At 38.7% G+C, this 6,462-nt stretch overlaps 1 long non-coding RNA gene across 2 annotated transcripts in view; it reads left to right on the top strand.

Moving 5' to 3' along the window:
- Positions 1–399: 399 nt before the first annotated feature.
- Positions 400–6,462, top strand: part of LOC106960955 (uncharacterized) — a 32,075-nt gene continuing 26,012 nt past the window's right edge. The window contains exons 1-2 of one of the 2 annotated variants that reach the window (XR_001427679.1): positions 400–530; positions 755–870. This is a non-coding gene — a long non-coding RNA (uncharacterized LOC106960955). Of the gene's footprint in view, positions 531–700; positions 871–6,462 lie in introns of both variants that reach the window. The other variant, XR_001427678.1, reaches the window with a different exon arrangement.

Genomic DNA, 6,462 nt, shown 5'->3' with positions numbered 1-6,462 from the left:
AATATATTGCATTTTCTGTTAATTCAGCGAACACAAACTAACTCTTAGTTTGTTTATCTGCAAAGTTAAATGAGGCAACAGAGAAAACTGTTTATTCAAAATACATTTGCATATACTTCTGCCAAAGCATGACCAAAAAATGGCTTCACGCTTAAGTAAGGACAGAATTTACTATATGTAGCCCTGTGTAAAATATTCATTCCAGATTAAGAAGGCTAAAATTGCTGGAGTCAGTAATTGTTGTGTTAATATTAAAAACAAATAAAAATGCTGCAACTTGGATTAAAAGTACAAGGATATCTAGTACATTTTATTTCATTGGTTGATGTAAACCGATCATATGTGTGAGGGCGGGACCTAAGTGAGGCAGGTGAAAGGTCATCTTAGCCTGCCTGAGATTCTACCATGGATTCTACTGCCAAGTTGTGCTAGAAGGAGACTGAAAGAGCTAAAGAGCTAAAGAGCTAAGCTAATAACGGTCATGAAATACCTGTGGATGCAGAGTCTGTATTCTTGGACTGTTAGGATGAGTGAGTACCGGCTGTAAATTATTTCTGCGCATTAATAAAACGCTGGAAGTGCATGAATATGGTGCTAATATCGAGTTAGCATTTTTGCTCGAGCCATTGCTGACTGTATGTACAGTAGAGTTTACCATTAGCCGGATATATTAAGCTAAACAGAGACTTCTGTCACACAGTGGACCAAGAGGACTTCTCTGGACTCTAATGCCGTTTATTGAAAATTTTGCCAGTGAACTCCATGTAGCCAGTGACGTGTGAGGCAAACTCCAAATCATCTGTTGAGTGCTACAGCCGTGAGGACAAGGCCTCATCCATCCCTCACACTTTCTACTAACTCAAAGGATTTGTGAGTAAACTAGAGCATGTGCATTTCTTTTCTGCTTGGTTTCAAGTGAGCGACCAATTGTGCTTTCTTATTTCAGTAAAAGACCTTGTTATTTAAATGGTAAACTTCTTAACTGACTTTAAAGGGGAACCATTTTGTAGGACTGTGATATTCACTTTTTTTTTTTTTTTTTTTTTTGGGGACTAATGCTCCTTGATATTCCACCTGTGTTGGAACAAATCTAAACTCTCATTTGTTTTTATTTTATGTCCTAATAATACATTTTATTTTCTAAATTCTACTTTTGATGTTAAACTTTTTTTGGGTTGCCTCTTAATTTTATTGCTACAGATATACACAAGGTTTAAAAGCTTGACATTTTTTATTCTTAGTGAGTTCAAAATAAAGTAGCTCATATTTTTTTCTGTTTATTGGAGGCACCACTCAATTTAAAAACCATAAATAAGTCTAAAAGGTTAAAACCGATTAGTATTTGTTTCTCCTTTACCAGTAATTGCTTATTAGTGAAATGCTAGTGTTCCCAGGCCCTTACCTGGAGTACTCCCATCACTTTGACCAAGGTTTACTTGCATTGGGTGCTACGTATTTAATATTATTGTTGTAATAAACATTCTAGTCTTGTTCCTACTATTGTTGTGGTGAGTCTTTATTTATTTTGCCTGGTATGGAAAAGCACAATCTGACTGAACTGTAATGGTATTCCAATGTAGGCTAATAATAGCACAGCATCTATAATAATTATTTTTTATTTTCTCTACATTTTTATTTTAATTCTTCTTTAAGAACTAAATAAGCTATACGTCGACACGACTGTTTACAAAATTTCTTTGAATTTTCAAGGGTGGGGATAATTTGATTCATGTCGCACATCCAACGCATGTCAACCACGGGATGTTTTACACACAATTTGAAAACTAATATATATTCATTTTATCTATAATATACCTATGGTCAACTCTACCATAATGGAATTTGGTCCTGCAATAAGATGTCATGACTTCTCTTGTGCGACATCAGATTCGACTCACTTAAATTGGAGATCAGAACCACAATGGAAGCAGGATTTAACATAAGATATTCAGAACATACAATGAAGTTAGATTAATAGAGAGAGATGTGACCATCTTGTAATTATCTCTGTAATCTAGTAATTAACTGCCAAGAGAAAAACGTAACGATGGTTTAGTACAAACTGATTTGTTTACAGGTATAATTTTGGAGTGGGTTGGGATGAAATGGGAAGATGTGTGTAGGAATTGGAAAAGAGAAGGAGAAGATCCGAAGCTTATTTTGAAATTACATCTGTTTATGTCCGAAGAACTGTTCACAACATATCAGCTTCTAAGAATGGGCAAAACGGTTCAGTCCAAAATAACTCAGTTAAAAATTTGCACATTGCGTTTAGAAATCTGGTAAACCGTATAAAAAAAAAACTTCAATCTGTGCCAACTTTTTAGGCACGTCTGCTTTCCAAAACGAGGCATAAATAATCTTGCTAAATGGCTGGCTGGCTCACAACAGTTGGACGGGATAGCTCACATTTGTGAATCTGTTTAAGTGTGACTAATTACTCTGATGCTGGTGATTTGGTCTTAAGCAGTTCCAAAGCTCAACCAAACCAGCAGTTGTGGCATTTAGGAACATCTAACAGACAATATGGAGATAGACTGCTCGCTTATTCATTTTAAGCCAACAAGTTATTGCCTGGAGAAATGTTGGTGCCAAGATCTGGAGAGAGATTTTTTTTTTTTGGTTGGGGAGTAAGGGAGGAGGTGGAGGAGGCAGAATCTAATCAGCCTCCTACACACTTCACACTGCAGTCAAGCCAACGCAGCTCCGAGACTGATGGTGTAGCCGTGCAGTGCGGTGCAGTGCTGGGCCGTGTTGTGTTGTGCTGCGCGATGCTGTGAGGGATAATGATCCGTGGCTGTGTAAGCCATTAGTGAGTAAGTAGTTATGTTGGAAACCCTGTATCCCTGGCGCCTGCTGTCACTTTGATAAATACGCAACACCTAGGTGCCCTCGCAGAAAACAACTCTAAGCTTCCATTTAGTTTAAGTTCCTCAAAATGTACGAATGCTCCTAAATATTCTGCTTGTTTGGTGCTGGAAATGAATCTTTGCGGGTACATGCCAATCAGCTCGAAAGATTGCATTGTGCTGGGGTTTCAGCTGGCGTTGCTGGGATTGCATGGTCCTGCAGTGCTGAACTACGAAGCACGTGACCCGACATCAGTAACTCAGGCACACATTTCTGCAAACAGAAAGACAAGCCCGCATGTGCATGTTTCCCAGTGAGTCCTCTTCAAAAGCTGATTTGTTTGGGTCACCTCAGCAAACCCACCACAGACATTCGAAGAAGACTTCCTGCTAAGCCGTCTCTTTCAAGTCTGCTTATTTTCACCTCATTTTACACCAGTATGAGATGAACTCTTATAAAAAAAAAAAAAAAAAAAACCCCAATTCACAGCCGACTGGGAAAAAGTTTTTTTTTTTAAAGAATACATTAGTAGATTCAAATCTTGAATTCCCTCTAATGTGATACAAGTAGCGAGCCCTTACTACCATATGGCCTGCCCTCATTCACTGTGTTTGTGGGTGTTTGCTACAAAGCATATGCATACGTTTATTCATGGTGAGTGTTTGTTTTTCGGCAGGGAAGCTCTGTCCCACATTCAGATTAACGGTCCTGATTCAGACATGGAAAGGAGATGTGGCAGCTTTTTGTCCACATGAAAGGATGGAGGGAAAGAGGCTTTTTCATGGTCTGAGTCCACTTTGAATTGGACTATAGATTCTGCCTAACTCTTTTGCAAGCGGATCTGATCCAAGTGCCATTGTACTGAGAGGTTCCTTAGAACAAACTCCCTTTCTCATTACTTTTTTTCTAATAATCTAAATCATTTCTTCCCCCCCCCCTCTGGCTAAAACAATGTAAATAATTCAACAGAATTGTCAAATTAATGACAAGAAAATTCGCCTTCCATTGATTTTCTCATTCAAGGGAAATTTATGGGTCAGTTAATGTAAAGAAATCGTCCTTCCTGAAGTCAATGAATATGGAGTGAAATGTATTGTGCAAATTCAGTTGTGGGAATTTTGTTGGGCTTGCTTTGTTCTGGATGTCCAAAGAAGTGAACCATACACAAAACAGAAGACAGTTTCACAATAAAGTCCCTGAAAGAAAAGATCTGGAACCTTTTCCAATTGTGCTAGTAGGTTAATCTCCCCCCTCAGTCCTAGACTGGTTTCTATGCAAAGCTCACACTGGAAACGCTGGTCTGGCAATGAGCTTTACTGGCTTGCTGAGCCTCTCTCAGTTAAGACTGTCACTACTGTGGCCAAGTAACTGTTCTGACAGAGTGGAGATACCAGCTCCGCTTTCAGGATTGAGCCAAGACCACAGTTTTGTCTCCATGTGACAGTGAGCGGAAAAGACAGACCTCTTATTAATACTAATCTCCGGATTAGGAAAAGCAGCTTTAGGCCTTGAAGTCATTCTCTCCAATCAGCATCATTGTCTACAACAAATATGATCTGCAACTTCTCGTTCAATCTGCAGCGGCGCAAACAGATAGGGAGCCGTTACAAAATCAGAGCGACGATTGGGCCAGAAAAGTTGGCTTGGGGCTGGATTTTCTTCAACAGTAATACATGAACAACAAAAGGGGCCACATGGGAGGAGAGTACTGATTTTTTTATTTTTCTCCTTCTTCAACTAAGTTTGTATGATCACAGATCTTTTGTGTTCGGTTAATCTCATAATCTATCAAATGACCTTCACTAATCAAGTGCTAAAGTGGACTTTGAAGGAATGGCATTGGCATTTCAGTATGCTTGCCAAATCGCTGAAAGCTTTGTAATAAACTTCAACGTCCCCTTTGGAAGGCCAACTTTTCATGCTAGACCTCAGTCATTTATATTTTATGTTTTATACATTTCTCCCCCGTTGATCACTGGAGTCATAAAAGATGTGAATAATACAAGATCTCAGAAATTTTCTGGCCAATATAACTGATTGCCTGCAGTGATATCACATTCCTTAATATTCCAGGACACAAGCGTGTTCTCGTGTGTGCGTGTGTGTGTGTGCGCGTGTGCGTGTGTGTGTGTGTGTGTGTGTGTGTGCGCGCGCTGTAAGCAAGAGAATGAGAGAAGAGGAAAAGGCTTGAGAGATGGAGGGTGGTTTTTCCTGGAGGCTTAGTGCTTTCTGGATTCCTAGAAATAGGATTTTGATCTTTCAAATGTGATTAAACTTCACTTTGTTCGCATATGATGGCAGAGAAATTTTAGCAATCCAAAGAAGCAAGGGTGCAGAAATTGTGTGGTGGTAGGTGTTTATGTGCTTCCATGTATGCGTAGGCCCCCCTATGTCTTTCTTCGTATGTATGTGTGAGTGCAGTATGTGTGTTCACCTCAGCCAGATTCCCTGGGGTTTGCAGATGGTAACCCAACATGCCAGCTATACAGAAACAGACACACACACACAGAAACACCAACACACACACACCTCCAGAGCCAACCTGGAGTCAGGGCCTTGTATCCTGGAGGTGATCCATGCCAGATTACGGCTCTTTTGCACAGCATGGACACTTCAAGATGTCCCACTCCCTCTCTGATCTCAATCTGGATAATGTCTTCCCATGCAGCTTTAGAGAGAACGCCAACCGGACCAAAAGCTCAAATTATAAGTTAGACTGCGTACTTCTGATGAGAATAAGTCTTCAGAAAATTGCATTACATATCTATTAATATTTTTGCTTTCATATGTGAAATCTTGAACATCATAGTCACTATAAAGATGCAGTTTTTCCATAAAATGCATCAAAATTGCTGCTATCTGCATTGTCCTCCCAAAGTCAATGCCCTCTAGTGGTCACAGTGTCAGTGAGAGGCCAAGGAGGAGCAACAGTGACTTTATACAGGGCAACTAAGAGCATGTACAACTAGAGGAGGTCACACTAAATCTACTAAATGTTTGGCCACTGTGGCTTTATGTAAGGCCTCACGTTTTCCTCAGAATTGATCCTAACCTCTGTCTGTCCTCAGCAAACATGTTTTTCTTTCATCCAGGGCAGGTTTTGTCTTCCTTCTTTGTTTTCCCTCTCCCATCTTCCATTTCTTGTAAATTTCATTCTCTTCTCCGTTTCTTACATCTTTCTTTTTTTTATTTTTATTCCCTCTTCCCTAGCTGTGTCTTTTTTTCCCTTTCTATCTTTATTTCTTATTTCCTGCCTTACTTGTGTCCTACAGCTATTGCTTATGTGATTCATCGCCTTTCTTCCTTTCCTTGTCTTTCCTTTTCTTCCTTCCTTGTGGCCTTCATTTCCTTCTTATTGCCCAGAACGTTGTCAATATTTTGGGAGGTCAAACCTTTACCAGTCTTCTATAACCTTACAGTATATTGTATGGTTTTATTTGTGGCATAAAGGGCAAACAACACGGTAGTGAAAGATAAATAAATAAATATATATATATATATATATATATATATATATATATATATATATATATATATATATATATATATATATATATATTTTTTTTTTTTTTTTTTTTTATTTAACAAAAATTTATTTTTTTTTACTTAACA

Source organism: Poecilia latipinna, unplaced genomic scaffold (genome assembly GCF_001443285.1).
Source record: "Poecilia latipinna isolate Pla-1442-1.1 unplaced genomic scaffold, P_latipinna-1.0 Scaffold1246, whole genome shotgun sequence".
Taxonomy (NCBI): Eukaryota; Metazoa; Chordata; class Actinopteri; order Cyprinodontiformes; family Poeciliidae; genus Poecilia; species Poecilia latipinna.
Note: the sequence above shows the minus strand (reverse complement) of the source record. Positions and strands in the feature narration are given on the sequence as shown.